The sequence below is a fragment of the Balaenoptera physalus genome (assembly GCF_965194825.1).
Source record: "Balaenoptera physalus genome assembly, chromosome: 15".
NCBI lineage: Eukaryota > Metazoa > Chordata > Mammalia > Artiodactyla > Balaenopteridae > Balaenoptera > Balaenoptera physalus.
In genome coordinates this window covers 3,040,732-3,060,446 of record NC_138894.1, presented here as the reverse complement: position 1 = coordinate 3,060,446, position 19,715 = coordinate 3,040,732, and positions in this window count along the sequence as shown.

Here is a 19,715-nt window from a genome sequence, read left to right as displayed (position 1 = left end):
GCACGTCTCACCAAGGTGCTCTATTTGCTGTGTCATCTGTATTTAATTCAGCGGCTAGGTCTCTGGGGTGGCCCTGCGTGTGCCCAGTACCCAGCAGGGGCTCTCCAGGAGGACCCAAGCATCCTCCCTGGACGAGGCTATTCTCCCCAGGTTTTCCAAGCGACAGTCTGCGGAGGTACCCACCACTGGCGGGCCAGGGGCTGCCTGGGGGGTCCTGACCTTCCTGGCATCCTCGTCTGCCTCTGTACATGGCAGCTGACCCACGGAAGGCAGTTGACCATCTGCCCAGCGTTAAGGCCTTTATAATTCACTCACAGCCACGTTTTGCTTATTTCTTTATTTTTGGACCTGAAATATTTGGTCAACATTGGAGGGCGCGGCACAGGATGGTGACAGGATAAAACAGCCCTGATTTGAATGCTGGTTGGGCCACTAAGCTGTGTAACCTTAAGGAAGTTACTTGCCTTCTCTGAGTGTCAGTTTCCTTTCAGCGTAGGTAATGACGCTTGGCTTGCGGGGACGCCTGGCTTGTGAGAACACTGAGGACCAGAGACGCAGGGGAGGCGGAGGCCTGGCTTTCTTCACCGTAGAAGCTCATTAACTGTTCATGTCTTTCTCCACCTCATCATCCATCCACCCCCAGGCAGAAGTGCAAATAAATGTTGGTTATGGACAAATATTAAATCCATTTTCAAAGGATGGAGAGCCAGGAAGAAATTTAAGGAAAGAGGCTGCATGTTTCTGAAGACAACCTTCAAAGTGGCAACGCAAAGCCCCAGGTAGCAGCAGCTCCATCAAAATGAAGTGCACATCTCTTCAAGGTGACCTTGAAGGGAGCAGAATCCCTCTGGCTATGAAAACATGAGTCCATTTGTTTAAAAAAAATGAAAAAACAGTCATGCTATAGCGAGCCGCATACATTTTCCATTTCGCATCTCTCGTAAACTGATGGACGGATATTTCTCTGAGATCTCTGGTTATTTAGTGCAACCCAGTTTTCTACTGGAATAAATAACTTTCTTTAATTATACAGTGAATGAAATGGAGATTCTGTTGTGCAGTGTCGGCATAAATCCCGTTGCAAAATTTGGGACAAAATAATAAAGTTAAGTTCTTCTTTCAAATTATAAAGCGAGACAAACTGCTCAAAATTAGCTTCATGTTTAGAATGAAATTTTTAGCCACGAAGGGCACGTTCATTTGTAGCCTGATTAGGTCCTTTTTTCCCCTGTTCCCCTAGACGTCCTTCAATTGTTCAACAACAACCTTTAGAAAATGAAGTGCTTTGGTCTGATTCCTTCCCAGCCATCTCGGCATCGCTTCTAAGAAACCCTCCCACCGACCTCCCCTCTCCTTTGTCAGGACTGTTCCCTTCAAGGGATGTCAGAGGCTGGAACTCAGGCAGCAAGCCTGGCTCTCACACGGAATGTGTCCTGAAATGGTATCGACCCCAAGATGGGTTTTTGGGTCTTTAATTTTTGTGTGTAAGTAATGTGCTTACGTGATTTAGACATCACAGGTTAGAAGAAGGAAGACAATCGCCAGCTCCTTTCCCACCCTCTCCTGGTTCCCTCTCTGTCCATTTTCCAACACCTGCAGCAGCTAACTTGACTCATAGCTTCTTGTTTATCCCTCTGGTGAACTTCTGTGCTGTGCAAGCCTTCCCAGGTGTGTGCACCTGCAGATACATACATACCCTCCTGTGCACACATACCTACGTACAATTAGTTTTCTGTTGCTGCAGCATCGCTGGCTTAAAATAATCCCACTCATCACCTCACGGTGTCGGTGGGCCAGGGCCCCGGGCAGTGCTCAAGCTGGGTTCTCCCCTCAGGGTCACACAGGCTGCATCCAGGTGCAGCCAGGGTGTGCTGCCTTCAAAGCAGGGCTCTCCAGGAGCACAGGCTTGCTGGCAGAATTCAGTTCCTTGTCTCCCAAGACTGATGATAAAATTATTAAGCATTTCAAGATGGTACCCGCAGGGCACTAACCCCCAAGCGTGGGGTCTTCTGAGGCCAAGTGCGGGGACTGCGTCAGTCCCGGGTCCAGGAAATCAGTGCTTTGTAGAGTGGGCACCCATGCCTGTTTTGGAATCAAGGCACTTTGGATCGTCACAGTACTTTGAAGGGGACTGGCATTCGGTGTGTGGCAGCTAAGGACACGAAACGTCCTGAAAGTGCAGGAAAAGTCTCACTTGATAAAAATCTGTCCACACCCCGAAATCATGAATGTCAAATGTCCCCAGACTTTCATGTAGATAAAAACCTGCTTACGAAGATCTAAGCCTTGACCCTAACTCTGTTTCACATAAGTATTCTAAACATTTTTGCAAATTTAATATACTTTGGGTTTCCAAAGACAGTAACTGCCAAGTAAATTGAGAGAGGGTTGTATTTGTGTTGCTTGGAATTTCATTGACTTATTTATCGCTTTTGGGAAATGGTGTCTCCAAGGACAGTGACCCTCCTGGTGTATGTCACCAGCCTTCACGGCTGTCACAACAGTTGCATTGGTCATAAGTGTGGTGCTCCAAGGACAATGGTGTTTCAAGGACAAAGGGCGACCCTGCCTGAAAAAGTTTCAGCATTACACCCCCTACCGGACTCTTAATCACCCTCTCCACCATGTTGTGATAGTTACGGAATACCTGAGTCCACCTGGGCGACGCCCACCTGGGCAACGGGACCTGTCCCAAATAAGGAAAGGCATCTGCCCTGTCCCACTCCCACCCTATAGAAGGAAGGTGTATGTGCCTTGAGCAATCAGTAAACGAAATTTTCACCTTGGACCATTCCTGTGTTTTCTGGCCATAAAAACTGATCAATAGCACATGTTCGGACTCGACTCTCCCAGACTACTAGGAAGTCAGCTTGCTGTTCTGGCAGTGACCCTTCCCTCTGATAAACTCTATCTTCTTTACATTCTGCCTTGGGTCTGGAAATTCTTTTCCGGCCCGTGTTCGGATCACATTTGGTGGCCCGTAAGGGGATCTCCAGGGGGATCTCTTTCCCCACCTCCTGTCCTCATTCCTTGGGACCCTCTGTGAACAGGCAAGTTGCTGTGGAAGCAACGGAAGAGCTCAGGCCAGGGCGAGTCACTTCCCGGCTGGCTCCCGAGGAGTCGCCTCTCTGGTCACTCGTGCCCTGGCCGCACGGTTGTCACTGCTCTGGCCACCTCTCTCAGTCGGACGCGACTGCTGAGACGGCCGGCATTTCTGTGCCTTAGTCGCACGGAGACGTCACTGGGACGAAGAGGGAGGCCTTTTTGCCCGTCAGCGATTCTCAGTACCCCCATTCTACGGCACTGGCGCTAAGGATGGGTTCAGGTACGTCTAACCCCTTAGCCTCACCTCTTGGCTGTATTCTCAGGAATTGGAAGGAATTTGACCCAGACAACCTCAAAAAGAAGAGGCTCATTTTCTTTTGTAACATGGCTTGGTCCCAATACAAACTGGGGGACCAAGAACAATGGCCTCTTAACGGGACGCTAAATTATATCACCACCCTCCAACTTGATCTCTGTTATCAGAGGCTGGGAAAGGATTCCGAGGTGCCGTCGGTCCAGGCCTTCACGACCCTCAGTCAGAATCCAAGCCTGAGGGACTCCGTCGCGGGTGTCTCTGCATTGCCGCTTTCATGCCCCGACCTCCCCCCCTCCTCCTCCTTCAGCTTTGCTACCTCGTCCCTCCCCATCTCCCCCTCCCCCAGATATCTTGAATGACCCTTCTTGTCCCCGATCTCACCAGCCTCCTCAACCTTCAGCATCCCAACGCCCACCTCCATACCCGGAAGCAGACCTTCCCTCCCCTCCCCACGCTCGGTCACGAGCAGCCCAACTCTCTGAATCGAGTCCCAATACGCTTCCCCTACAAGACGTCGCTAACAGAGACCTAGGTGCTATCAGGGCTCAGGGCCCCTTCCCCGTGTCCGATCTCTCTCCTATTCAAGGGAAACTGGGCTCCTTTAGCCAGGACTCCTCCACGTTCATCAGGGAATTCCAGGCCCTAACTATAGCCCTCGACTTAACCTGGCCAGATAGTCCTGTGGTCCTGACCACCTGCTGCATCACGAGGAAAAGGCCAAGATCGGTGCCGTGGCTCAGGCTTGTTGCATTTTGCAGGGAGGTCGCAAGAGTGAGGGGTGGTAGGAGGGAGAAGAGGAGAAATGCTGCCAGGATAACCCATGTAGGGGACATCTCGGGGCTCTGTAAGGGCTGCCCGGCGCATTCTCGCTCTCCAGAACCACTGTGCCAGAGACGCTCTGTCCTTATCCCAGCAGACCTGTGCGCCCTCGGGACATTTGCAGATTTAACAACCGAATCCTGAGAGTGGCCGCTGTTTGGAACCTCACCAAGGTACAAATGTTAATAGTGTTCTAGGGCTGCTGTGCTGGACAGAGGGGACGTCCCAGGCTCTACCCTGGCATCGCTTATCACCCGTGAGACATCCCCAGGGGGGCTGCCTACATAGGCTTCATACCAGAAAAACAGGAAATTGTGTTCAATAGCAGGAAACCTAGTAATAGAAATCACCATACGAATTAGGTATAAAGAAAAAAAAGATCATCTCCACAGATGGCAAAAGGGTTTTGAAAAAACTCACTATCCATTCTTTTTTTAAATTAATTTTTATTGGGGTGTCGTTAATTTACAATGGTGTGTTAGTTTCTGCTGTGCAGCAAAGTGAATCGGTTATACATATACATATACCCCTCTTTTTTAGATTCTTTTCCCATATAGGTCATTACAGAGTACTGAGCAGACTTCCCTGTGCTCTACAGTAGGTCCTTATTAGTTATCTATTTTATATCTGGTAATGTGTATATGTCAATCCCAATCTCCCAATTTATCCGTCACCCCCCCCCCCATATCTATTCTTGATTTTAAAGATTTTATTCAATAAACCAAATAAAATAGAGCTATCTCGTTCCAAAAGCCAGCACATGGGGAAAACATAGAGGCCTTCCCACTAAAGTTTGGATGAACGCAAGGATGCTTCGTGTGCGACCATCTCACCTCTCCTGGAGTGAGATTCACAGGTGATAATCCACCTCCTCAGAAAATTTCAAAAGAAAATTTCAGTCAGTATTATTCAGCCCACACTGTAATAAAATTCTACATTAAAAAAATGGTTTGGGCTTCCCTGGTGGCACAGTGGTTGAGAGTCTGCCTGCCAATGCAGGGGACACGGGTTCGAGCCCTGGTCTGGGAGGATCCCACATGCCGCGGAGCAACTGGGCCCGTGAGCCACAACTACTGAGCCTGCGCGTGTGGAGCCTGTGCTCCGCAACAAGAGAGGCCGCGATAGTGAGAGGCCCGCGCACTGCGATGAAGAGTTGCCGCCACTTGCTGCAACTAGAGAAAGCCCTTGCACAGAAACGAAGACCCAACACAGCCAAAAATAAATAAATAAATTAATTAATTAAAAAAAAAATGGTGTGTATTCCATATGTAAATGTGCAGACACAATTTCAGTAGAAGACAAAATGAAATATTCATAGGCATACACCTAACTGTAATACTTAAGTAGGAAATGAACAGAACACAGAAAATATTGGACTGAATATTGTCTGTACTTTTCTCTATATTTGACATTTTGATACAAGGGGTCAATAAGCATACTTGCATCTATATAAATGTAACTTTAAATGTCATGGTCCAAACGTGGGTTGGAAAAGAATTTCCAGACACAAGGCAGAATGTAAAGAAGATAGAATTTATTAGAGGGACGGGTCGTTGTCAGACCTACTTCCTAGTAGTCTGGGAGAGTCGAGCCCGAACATGAAAACAAAGGAATGGTCCGAGGTGAAAATTTCATTTACTGATTGGTCGAGGCACATATACCTTCCTTCTATAGGGTGGGAGCAGGACAGGGCAGATGCTTTTCCTTATTTGGGACAGGTCCCATTGCCCAGGTGGGCGTCGCCCAGGTGGGCTCAGGTATTTCACAACCATCGCAACATGGTGGAGAGGGCGATTAAGAGTCCGGTAGGGGGTGTAATGCTGAAACTTTTTCAGGTAGGGTCGTCCTTTGTCCTTGAAGCACCTTTGTGCTTGTAGCCCCCCACTATATAGTATTTGATGAACTGTCTGAGTGTAAGTTATATCATGGCCCTTTACATCTAAATATTTCAGTGTGTTTTGTAAAAATAGAAATGTTCTCTTGCATAATTATAGTACAGTTAACAACCTCAGCAAATTCATAAATTGCACACCAATGCGATATTTTATCTAATCTGTTGTTCATATTCCAATTTTGCCCGTTGACCCAAGAGTGATCTTTAGGATATTTCCTCTTCCCTTACATTTGCTGTCATGTCTCTTTAGCCTTGTTTAATTGGGACTATTTCCACAATCTTTGTTTTTTCTTTACAATGTTGACATTTCTGAAGAAACTCTGATCTTGTTTTTATTAGACATTCTTCCTTTTGTTACCGAGTCTAAGGTTGTTCTGCTCGCCCCACGAAAGGCGGAGACGAGGTGCTGAGGCAAGGAATACGACTTTATTCGGAAAGTCGGCAGACCGAGAAGATCGCAGACTAGTGTGTCCAATAAACCATCTTATCGGGGTCTGGATGCCAGTTTCTTTTATAGAATCAGCGAGGGGGAGGCGGTGAGGAAGTAAAGTAAAAGGGCCACCAGTCTTGCAAAACATCTCCTGGAATCAACAGCCTCAGGGAGCGGATGTGTTAATTTCTTCTTTTCTGCAGCCATTCACAGGCGGGCAGGGTTCCCTGAGGCAGCCTATTATGTATGATTATAATAACAAAAGCAACGAAAAGCAAAGGTTAAAGTCAAAGAAACAGATCCAACCTGGAGTCCCATTTAGCTCTTCCCTGTTACAGTTTCTGGCTTGTCTGTTTGTTCCTGATTGGAGTCAGGTTATGCATCCTGGGCTAGAATCCCACAGAAGCAATGATGTGCCCTCAGTGTACCCCGTGGGGAGGCTCAGGGTACAACTGCAATTAAATTTTAAATGGAAATGAAATACAATGATGTTTAAAAGGGGAGGAGGGAAAGAGCCCCAGGTCCCTTGGTTCTGCCTACCCTTCTCTTCAGGCGCCCAAGTTATCTTTTTAAAAATCCAAGTCTCACTCCGGCGGTCCCTCCTGAGGTCCTTTCTGAGCCCTGATTCCCCAGAGCCTCTGAGTCAAGTCCCACGTTGGCCAGAGTCCATGCCCTCGCCCCCCACCCCGGCCCCCAGGTGTCTGTGACCTGGTTCCCAGGAGAGGCTGCTTCATCCTTCCTCCCGGGAGCCTTTCCTCTCTCCCCTCCGGTGGGCGTGGCCACTTCCTTCTCTCTGCTCTCTGCAGAGTGATTGCCCTGGATCCCCGGGTTTATCTCCATCTACTACATCATAAGTTCTCTGAGGATCAGGATCACACACAGCTCGTCTTCGTAGTCTTGGTTCCTGGGAGTCAGTGTCTGTTATGAAGGCATGAATCAATGAGTACATGAGTAGGGTCTTGCCCACGACAAAGTTCACCATTTGGCTCCTTTATTTAACAGCAGTGGAGGGAGACTGGATCAATTGCTCTAGATGAGATAGTATCATTGTGGCCCAAAAGAAGGCATCACCAAGATACAGTCAAGCCAACCCTAAATGTAAAGACTGCTAGAGCGGTAATTCCTGCTCTCAAGTAATTTCACGGTTTCGGCAGTTTTGCGTTTGATTATGAATACTTCTTTTCTTTTTTTTTTTTTTTGGTTGTGGCTCAGGGGCTCCTTAGTTGCAGCATGCATGTGGGATCTAGTTCCCTGACCAGGGTTGAAACTGGGCCCCCTGTACTGGGAACACGGAGTCTTAAGCACGGCACCATCAGGGAAGTCCCATGAATGCTTTTTATTTATTTATTTTTTCCAAGAAAGCTCATCACATATTCAGTTCTAACCTTCTTCCCTGGAAATACGATTGTAGGACCCTTTATTGATTGGGAAATGCTCATGTTGTGCTGTACTTTCTTCCCACTCCTTATTCTAACACAGAGCAAACAGGCTTTTCAAAGAAGGAAACTCATTCATTCATACATTCTGTAGACAGCATCTAGCTTTATTGTTCCAAATTGGGCAGTTCTCTCCTTTCTCACCTTGAAATAGCCCATATCTTCATGTTCTTCTCCAGGGTTTTGACTCTTTCAAGTTGATTTTCTGGTGCAATTCCATGTAACATGATCTTATATGGCGCATGGGATTTGTATGTCAGAAACTTCATTAACCCAGATTTACAAAATTTTGCTGGCTGGCATGGCTGATTATCAAAACCCCAAAATGGACCAATAAAAAAAAACCATCTTCCCTATCAGGCATCATTTAAGAGTGGCACTTGAGTTGTTTTGAACTTGCCCAGATATGGACATTTATCTTTTCAAGCACAATAACAGTTTACTCACTCCAATAGGTTTTCATTCAGCACCAACTAAGCTCAGGGTTCCAGGCACTGGTCCATGCCCCAGCGATGCAAAAACTAAATCAGACAGTCCTTCCCCTGGAGGAGCTTATGCTCTATTGAAGGAGACACCCGTGTAAAGCAACCACATGCTTATCGATTTCCCAGCAGTTAATCTGTCCTGCGATTATTCTATTAAGATCTCCCTCCCCCAAGCACCCGTAATTTGGCAAACCCATAAAATAGGACTAGTCCTCTCTGCTTGGACTAAGCCTTCTTTGAATGTACAGTTTCTTGGGTCTGATCTCGGAGAGGCAGCAGTGAGTGGTGGCGTGAAGCGAGATCTTACTTCCCCGCCCAGGAATTGAACCTGGGGAGCCTGGATGAAAACCAGGAATCCCAGCCACCACACCCCCTGGCTCTTGCCCGCCGTGAAAAATGCATTTCTCACAGAGGCAAAACTCTAAAAACAGGTACAAAGTTTATTATTAGAGACATAGCACAACAACAAGTGGGAGAGCACACAGAGAAAGTCTGTTTATTAAGACAGAAGCAGGGCAGAGATGCACACCCGGAGAGGAAGGGAGGGGGCGTCCCCCCACTGAGGAGGAGCGCGGTAAAGGGGTGGTTAAGTCATGCATACAGGGCAGCTCTTCCGGGTCTCTGTTTACCTCTGGCCAATTATCTGGTTTCTTTCTCCGCACCTGCCCTGCCCTAGCACCCTCCCCAACATGCGTGCGCAACTTTTTTCCAAGGTGGATTACAGCCCAGAGGCCTATGGGACGGCCTTAGCATCACCTATTATGGGGTGCTGCCCCCTCCTTTTTGACCCCCAAGGAGCCTTTCTGCACGTGTGCAATGTCTCCCTTGCCCCAAGGATGGGAAATGTATGATCTCTTGATCTTTTAACAAGGTTCAGCCCCTCTCTGTCCCTGCCATAAAAGGGTGCAATGTCCGGTTATCTACCCTATTCCCGTTGTTGTTTCTTATATCGAGATGCAGATCTCAAAATATAGACAGGAGTCAGGTCATAAATATGTAGTCCGGAGCCGGTTTGTCTCTTTCCTCAGGAAATGTAAACAGGGGGCTGGTAATGAATGTCCGGCCTGGAGCTCATCTATCTTCTGCCTCAGGTCTAGTTAGATGTTCCTCTCTTGTTCTCCCTTAGAACCTTGGGGTCCTCTGTCTCAGCACCTACCTTACTGGGTTTGTCTGTTTATTGTCTCTTTCCCAGCCTAAACCAAGTGAAATGTCAGGAGAAGATTGTTCTTTCCAGTTTTGCGTCCCTCGTGCTCTGGGGGCACACATTTGGCACAATGAATATTTGCTGGATGGATGGATGGATGGATGGATGGATGCAGGATGGATGAGGTGACCACTAACTTGAGTCTCCAATGACCACGGAGGCAGCCATCCAGAAAAGAGGGAAAGATGGAGGGCAGGTGCACAGGTCCCACCTTTTCATTAAATCCTATAATCCTTATTTGAAGGCATGGCTGTAAACTAGATGACAACTGTGCAAAATAGTTGTCTAGAGAGGCCATCTACTCATTCCAGGGATCTGTCACACTTCCATACGTTTGGAGTTACCTCTGGGAAAGCTAGTTCTAAGACTTCAGCACATTCTTCTGAAAGTTCTTGGTGCAGGCAGATCTTTGTTCTTTGAGATTTGATTTAAATTTTGGAAACAGGTCAAAGATATTTCAAGCAGAAACTTTTCTGAATCCCTCGTGCTTAGAGCAGTGTCTGGCACATAGCAGGTGTTCAAAAATGTGTGTTGAGTGAGTGAAAATATTTCTTTACTCCCAAATCACACTTGGCTAAAAATAATTATCCCGTTTGTCTATGTGACTCATAGGGTCACATCATCCCTATGTGACTCATAGGGTCCTAGGGCTATTCCAGTGAAAAATTCCCCCAAATTTTTGAGGAAAGATAGTAACTTTGGAATAAGACTACAGCCACCTGAGTCACTTCAAAGGACACGAGTCCTCTCTGCTTGGACTGAGGCTTCTTTGAATGCACACTTTCCTGGATAAACGAACATTAAATAAATATTAATCTTTGTGTACTATAGTTACATGTGTAAATTGATGTTTAGTGTCTATTTTCAATGAATAAGTGAATTAATCATCACCAGAGCACTGACTAAGGAAGCCAGGGCTTCTAAGGGTTCAGATAGAGGTAGAAAGGCTTCCAGTGCATTTTCAGAAAATGACTTTTCTGTGTGAGATTTTTTTTAAGTGAATTTCTTTACTGAGAAGGTCTAGAAAGAGGAAGCAAGGACTCAGAAATTTGGTGATAAAGATACTGAAGTGCTTATCAGACATAGATCGTTTTTCCATCTCTGTCTCGGAGAAATACAAGCACCTTTCTTGATGCAGTGGAGGAACTGAACTCAGAATGGACCACATATCTTGACAATCAAGATGATCATTGTTCGTGCTAAGTTATTACTGGTTTGTAAAAAATGCTCAGACCAAAACATTTGGAGCCTTCCTTTACCCCTATATTTCTCTCAATACATACATCCAATCAATTAGCAAGTTCTGTGGGCGCAATGGTAAAAATAAATCAGACCATTTTAATCTCCTGGAATTCTAACCCATCGACTTTGCCATTTGGTTTCATGACCAGAAGTTTGAAAAATCCTGCTTTAGAATAGAATTTTCTCTTTTTAAACTTTATCACATGTCCTACTGTCATGTTTTTATTATGTCCTTAATAATCTTTATATCTTTTTGTCATTTGCATCTTCTAATGGTACTTGTACTCAGCAAGTATGTAATCAATTTCCCTTGTTATGTTTATTTAAAAATATTTTTCATGCTAACAATATTCATGTGGTTTTTAAAAGATATTCTAAGTCTGTTCATTGATTTAAAGGCACATTCTCCTTCTCCACTTGCTACAGTGAGAAAAAAAAATTGTAATATTGTGTTTTCCCCAAATGCCCAACAACAGAAGAATGGAATCCCTTTGAAATGCAGGCCCCTGACTGTGAGAGCTTCATCTGTTGATTTCTCTCAGATCTAATCAATAGTTTTTTATCTCATTCCTCACTCTTTGTTTGAAAAGGAACTTATTTTTTTTTTCTATGTTGAAATTACTTGATTATCGTTTCAGCAGAGGAAAATATTTGTTTCACCATTTGCTGCCCCTCAGACTCAGGGGAGATTTTAAGTTTCTAGATTGCTTTTCCCCTCCTTCCTATTTAGCCATTTGCTGAGCTTTTGTGAAAAATGTAATGTACTTAAAAATCGTCTGTGGAACTCCACCTAATGTATTTATCCATCTAAAGCCAGTGTTGTGGTTGGTCATTTCTGTGTCCCGACCATGGTTAATCTGTGCCCATGCTGCTGACCTGCACATTCACGGTGAGGAGGCCCCCTCTCCTTCTGTCTGAGCTAAGCTGCCTCACGTGTCCCTGCCAGTCACTCATTCCCTCCAGCTCCTGGGACTGCCTGGCCCCTGCCTCGCCCTCGGGCTCACATCGATACCCAGAGCCCACCTCCACCTCCTCCAGGAAGACCTCCATGCTTGCAAGATGCCTGGCTCAGCTTTGCCCATCCCCAGTGTTGGACGCATCTCATATTCCTTTTTCCGTTCTGCTCTACTGTGTTCTTGGTCCACTTTGGGGAAGTTGGGTGTTGGTTCTTTTATCTCCTAAACATGTCTCTCCCTGCCAACCCAGAAAAGCCCCCAAAAGAAAAAACCACAGCAGAACCAAACAATATATAAGGCCAGCAGTGTCGGCTTCCTGTAGCCTCACCTGCCCGGGGGCAAACCGTCTTGCAGGTGGATGGCACGGCCACCTGTCTGGGACGCTCACTGTGAGTGTGCAGGTCAGCAGCAGGGGCTGGAGGGAGGAGGATTTGAGGGAGGTGAGCCCTAGGACTAGACGGGGAGGCCGCGGTCCAGCAAGCAGGGAGAGGCTGGGGTGGTGGCGACCAGCCCACTCCCAGGTGCGGCGCAGCCAAGCTGCATCTCTGATGCAGGCGCCTGTGGTGACGCATCATTTCTATGAGTAACACCTTTTCAGGACCCTTCACAAATATGAACTTCACTCTTAGATGTGCTTTGAGTGAATGGATTATTTGGGGGCAATATACTACCTATAAAACCCAGGCTCTTTTAAAAAAGGAGGTATCCCGGAGTTTGCAAAAGCTAAACAGGAGGATCAGGATTTCTGTAAGGCTGGTAACAGGTGGTTCAGGGTGGATGGGTGAGCAAAACCAACAAAATCTAGATTTTTAAGGATTGTCAGGAGTTTAGCGCACAGCTGGACTCCACAAACATTTTGTTTTACCAAGTACTCAGGGATCTTGGCTCCCTTGGACCTTCAGGAATTTTCACTGAGAGGTAGAGTTTTAAATGTAATTTTCTTTATGCTAAAATAGACACTGGGGCTTGGGATTTGAGAGAACACTGGGATCCTTTCATCTAATGTTGAACACCTATTATTGGCTATAAAATTAGTTTAATGGCTCATCTAAACAAGTAGTAGAACAAAATAGAAAATGTCAGCATTCATCTCACACAGTAAGAGTAAATATTGTTTAAAGAAAGTGTTGTTTCCTTTATATATATGCATGTGTATGTCCATGTGGGCATGTTCACGCATATGTGACCTGAACAAAGCACATCTTTTAGACAAATCCCAAATATTAGAAATCCATATTTTTCAAAGGGGATGATAAAATGTAATAACACCATGAAAAAATAAAGTTCTGATACATAAGAATACATCTTAATTTAAAAATATATTATTCTCAACTTTACTCTAAACACTGATCAATCAGCCTGCTTCTAACAGCGGGAGATGGCCCCGTCTTTGTTACCTGTGTTCCAAATATAAGTTTTTAAAGTATTTTTCGAGTCATTGGCTTGGAGGGTGATTTCAGATGGGCTTTCACTTCCTGGGTCCTTAGTGCCACACTTGCCTTTCCTTTCATCATTTTCCTTTTTCTCTGTATATTTTCTCAGGGCCACGTTATACACCCTCCCCCCGCCCCCGCCGTTTTAGTCCAAGTCTTTCTTCATGGTTATGATTCCCTTTCCGAAGGTCTCCCTTGGACCAGCCACGAGCCCCTGCCCCTAACCCTTGCCCACGCGTGTGTGCACACACGCTCACTCGTCACCTGGACACTGGAAGCTGAGAAGTCGCCACCTCTTCTTTCCAAACTTTTGCAACTCAGATGCGTCCTCTTCCACGATGTCACATGAATCCCTCTTCTCTGAACTTTTAGCTGCACATGGTTTTCCCTGTCACGTGAACTTCTACAATAAAATAGGGTCACCCTTCCACAATTCAGGGAACACTGCTCTTCACAAATAAGCATTGATAATGAGACAAAATTAACACAGCTGAGTAACCCCTTTATGTCCACTACATTTGTTATATTTAGACTATTCTTTTGTGTCCACATCAGAACTGAATGGTAGTCAGGAACACAACAGAGAATAACTGCTAGAAGTTTCATTAATTAGAGTCATGTTTGCATTCTTACTGTCAATTTTATTTGGACTGAATTCTCCTAAATTTAGTGTGATTCTTAAGGTTTCTTAATAAGAAATGGTAGGCATGAATTTTTGACTATGTGTGAGCACAGGAAACCTGCATTTCTAACAGGAGATGCAATTAATTGAGTAAAGCACTTAGAAAAATCCCTGATACATGGTAAGTGGCCAATAAATTCTAGTTCTTATAATAATATTTTTTGTTACTTCACCAGCATTTTCACATTATGAGAGGTAGTCACAAGGTTTCACTTGACGAAGCATATGGCTATTTTAACAATAGAACAGGAACCCACACAATGAATTGGCAGATTGACACTCTCTGGTTCTATCTTATGTTACTTATGATTCTAATATAAAATTCTCATGATCTACATTAGAGTTGAGTATAATGTTTAAAAATGCCAATTGTTAAAGATACATCCTTCTATAGGAAGCCTTATGTTCCGGCTCCAAGAATAGAAAATACATAACTCACACCGAAGAAGAGTTATGAAGTTACTCTTCATATGAAGTTATGAAGTTATGAAGAAGATAGTTTTCTCTGTCTACAGAGAAAACTCAACTTTGTTCTTCTCAGTTACCATGTCTATCAGAGTGGCAGGGGATCCTTGATGTCTTTGATCCTGGTTGATGTGTGGATGGGGAGCTCGGGTCAAAGTGAAATCAGCACGTTGCTCCTTGGAGGGAGAATTGCAGTCAACATGCTGCTTCCTTCATCAAGAAAGTCTCACCACTAAAAAAACCCCCACATCTTTAATGATACAGGTGGTTTATATTCTGGCCTCATCTCAGTATGAACAGGTCTGGAGTAGCAGACCGTTCGAGAACTGGCATGGTCCACAGATCACACTTCTGAGTGATGTTGCACTAGAATATGTGAAATAAACCAATCAAAAAATCTGCTTCTTAGATAATTCAAAATTGCTTATATAATAATTAAGCAATAAAATGACCTGGCTTCTTTCTTTGTTCAAACAGCATTAGACTATGAATTATATGACTGCAATTCCAGGTTTGCTTATGATTATTACACGGGTAGGGTCATCAAATATAGCAAATAAAAGTACAGAACAGTTAAATTTGAATTTTAGATAAACAATAAATACTTTTTTAGTATAAGTTTATTCCATGTACTATTAGGGACATGTTTTACTCAAATTTTTTTAAAATAATAATAAATATTGTTTATCTGAAAAACAAATTTAACTGGGTGACCTGTATTTTATCTGGCAAACCTATACATAGAACTATGAGCTAACTCTTTGGAATTACCTTATTGCAATATGTAAGTGGTCAATCACAAAAATAGTATCTTCCCCTCCAAAAAATCTCTGACTTTAATTTCCTGACTTGACAAGAAAAACTAATTAGTTGATGTTAAGAGTTAAGAATGATGGGTAAATTTTGAAAGCTTCCATGAGAAGGGATTTTCTATTTTATTATCCATTAATCTTGATATGGCAGGTAACTGGTGAGATTCCTTTCCAATGTCGTTCAAGCATGAAATGACAAAACTGGCAGATGCTTCAGGCAAATATCATTTTTGATTGCATAATGAGCTTTGGGCATATTATTAATGACCATTTTGCCTACATTAATTACAACAGCATTATTTCTCCTGCTGGGTTTTCAGAATAGATAACATGCTTTAAGATTTTCTTTCAATTAAAGCATTCAGTTGAATGAAATAGGGAACACAGACGTTTGAGCATGATTTAAACTAAATCTATCAGTAATCACAATTAAGTGTAAATATAAATGAGATGAGGTCATTTAAACTAATTTAGTATATTTATTTATTTAAAAAAAATCTGTGTACTAGATAGTTTCACATGTATTTATTTTATTTAAATGCATACTAATGCACAGATAATTAGATAATACGTGGACCTAGATCCAGGTGTGCCTGGTTTAGAATCCATACTGTGAAGCACGAGGCTGTTCCACATCCTTTCTGGAGGCTAGAACAGCATCTGGTTTTCGTGTTATTAATGGCAACAGCTGATGGTCTACATTTCCTATCTCACTCCCCTAGAACCATCCCATCACGTCCCTTAACACATTCTATGTTCATAGTTTCTTTTTCATATTTCAATGTCTCTTCAGATTACTTACTTACTTAAAATTAGTCTTTGAGTCTACTCTTGAAAAGTAAATCAAAATCTCATAGCAATCTTACAGAATAGGAATTTCGGGCCAAGTGATCAGTTTGAGCTGAAACTTTTTTTCATGAGAAACTAAAGCCCAGAATATCTAATTCTATTAAAATAACAATAAAAACAAAACCTAATGGACTGTATTTACTTTTTATTTTAACTACTTTTTATTATAGAAAAAATGAGCTTGGTGAATTATCAGTAAGTGAACATATTCACATAATCTCACCTACACCAAGAAATAAAATAACCAGGATGCCAAGGCCCTTTTATACGACCTCCTGATTCCTACTCATCCAGCTTCTTCAAAATTAACCGCTGTCCTGATGTTTAATTCCATAGATTAGTTGTTCCTGGTTTTGAAATTTTTGTAAGAAGAGTTATACATTCCACATATTCTTTGTAAATAGCTTCCTTTACTCAACCATATTCATCCATATTGTTGTATGAAGCGTGAGTTTGCTCATTGTAATTGCTGTGTAGTATCCTATAATAGGAATATACCACCTTAGTAAATCTCTTATACTGTTTCCAGTTTTTAGTGACTATAAATAATGTGGCAATGAACATTTTTCTACTTATCTATACATGTCAGTTGATTTCATATTTAGGAATCTAATTATAGAATGATAGGGTAAATGAGTTAATTTGCTGAAAGAAAAAATATGGCATAATCAAATTGGAATAATTCTTGATTTTTTCATTTCCATGTGAATTTGAGGATTAACTTGTACAAAAATATCCTTAAGGGTATTATGATTAGGATGACATGAGCCTATAGATTAATTTGGGAAGACAATAATTTTACAATATTTAGTTTTCCAATCCATGAACATGGATTTTCTCTCCATTTATTTAGTTTTTTAAAAATAATGTTTTAGAGTTTTCTTTGTAGAAAAAATCTTTTATTTTCTAATTGATTCTGCTTTATTAAAATATAGTTACTATTTGTATACTGACTTTGTATCCAGCACTTTTGCTTAATTCATGTGTCAATTCTAATAGTTTGCTTATGAATTATTTTTGAATTACTATATATGCACAAGCATTTGGTCTTCAAAAAATGACAGTTATATATATTTTATTATGAGTGTCATTTCTTTTTCTCATCTTATTACAATGGCTATGGCTTCCAGTGCATAGCTGGAGAGTTGCTATGAGGTCAGGCAATCTTATTTTACTTCTTAGCTTAAGAGGAAACATTTCACGAGGTTACCGTTAAGTACAGGCATACCTCATTTTATTGTGCTTCACTTTAGTGTCCATTGCAGATACTGCAATTTTTTACAAATTGAAGCTTTGTGGCGCCCCTGTGTCAAGCAAGTCTAATGGCACCATTTTTCCAACAGCATTTGCCCCCTTCATGTCTCTGTGTTACATTTTGGTAATTCTCACAATATTTCAAACTTTTTCGTTATTATTAGATTTGTTATGATGGTCTCTGATCAGTGGTCTTTGATGTTACTATCATGATTGTTTTGGGGTGTCACAAATCAGGCCCATCTAAGATGATAAACTTAGTTGATAAATGTTGTGTGTGTTCTGACTGCTCCACCGACCAGGTGTTCCCCGTCTCTCTCTCTCCTCGGGCCTCCCTGTTCCCTGAAACACAACAGTATTGAAATTAGGTCAATTAATACCCTACGATGGCCTCTAAGTGTTAAAGTGAAAGGAAGACTCACACGTCTCTCACTTTAAGTCAAAAGCTAGAAATGCTGAAGCTTAGTGAGGAAGGCATGTTGAAAGTCGAGACAGGCTGAAAGTAAGCCTCTGGCACCAAACAGTTAGCTGAGCTGTGAATGCAAAGGACAAGTTCTACTTCAGTAAAAGTGCTACTTCAGTGAACGCACAGATGATAAGAAGTGAAACAGCCTATTGCTGATATGGAGAAAGTTTTAGTCATTGATATACACATTATACACACACATACTCACACATATTTATACTATTAGTGAATGGTGAATTATATTTATCGATTTCTAACCTCGTACTCAGGAATACATCTCTCTTGGTTGTGATGGATTATTCTTTTTATATTACAATGCATTCAGTTGGTTAATATTTTCTTTAGGACATTTCCATATGCTTTTTCAAAGAGTTCACTTGGATCTAGGTATTTTTGACACTCTTTGTCCCTTTCAGAAATTGGTACCAAGGCTATGCTGAAGTCATAATAAGTTGAAAAATGAGCCCTTGTTTCTACTTTCCGGATGAAATTGGGTAATAATTGGTATTATACATCCCTAAAGCATTTAGTACAATTCACCAATGAAACCAACTGGGTTTATAGTTTTATTTGTGGGAACTCCAGATTCAATTTTTTAAACAGATACAGCACCTTTCTGATTTCAATAAATTGTATTACTATGCCTATTTTATTTAAAATTTTACTAAATCAAGAGCGAGGAGCTTTTCATAATATTTTATTATATTTTAAGGTTTGTAGAGTATCTCCCTTTTTATTCCTGACGTTGGTAATTTTGCATCCTTTTATTTATTCTTGATCATTCTTACCAGTGGTTTATCAGTTTTATGGGCTCTATAAATAATTGATTTTTGCCATTCATGATTATACATTTGTTTTTTAGTTATACTCTGATCTTATCTTTATTATTTCCTTCATCTACTATCTTTGTTTTTAATATGTGGTATTTTTTTTTTTTTTGCTGGCTTCTTGGGATGTAAGTTAGGTCATTGATGGCCTTTCTTCTTTCCAGTGTATTCATTTACTGTCAAACATTTCGCTCAAAACACAGCTTTAGCCACATCCATCAACTTTTGATGCGTTATTTTCATTATAATCTGCTTCACAATATTTTCCAACTTCTATTGTGATGTCGCTTTACCTGTGGATTATTTAAAACTGCTGTGTTTTATTTTGCAAAGCATGGGGATTTTGTCAAGATTTTGTTACTCATTTTTTATTACAAATTTAGTTATTTTCACTGTGGTCAGCGATTTTACTCTGTATGAGACAATCCTTTAAAATTTGATGAAGCTTGTTTTATGGCTCAATGTACCGTAAATCTCAGTAAATGTTTCATGTGCAGAGAAAAATGTGTGTTGTGTATTCCTGGCACGTGGCCCTCTGTGTATGTCAATTACAAGGGGAAATTGTAAGGTCAGGCTGGTTAATGGTGCACAAAGCTTTTATGTACTTATTGATGTCTTTCTCGGCTTCTTCTATTATATATTAAGAGATACATGTTAAAATTTCCCATTTTAATTGTAGATTTGTCTGTTTCTTTTAATTCCGTGAATACTTGCTGAATATATTTTGAAGCTATATATCTAAGTGCCTACAAATTTAGAATATTTTTGTCTTCCTAGTAATTTGATTATTTTGTCACTATTAAATTTCCTTCTTTTTCTCTGATAATACTTGCTTTAGTATTTACATTGTTTTGAATTAATTATAGTCAACTTCCTTTGTTTTTCCTTCCTTTTACTTTCAACCATTCCATACCTATTTTTTTTTTAAAGTAACATATGGTTGTGTTTTATTGCTTTTGTTTCTGTTTCTTTTTTAATTTCGCACGTGGTCTATCTTTGTCTTCTTTCATGTTTCACTGAAGGATAACTTACGTACAAGGAAACTGTTCACATCATAAGTGTATAGCTTCGTGAATTTTCATAAATGAAACACAACTGTG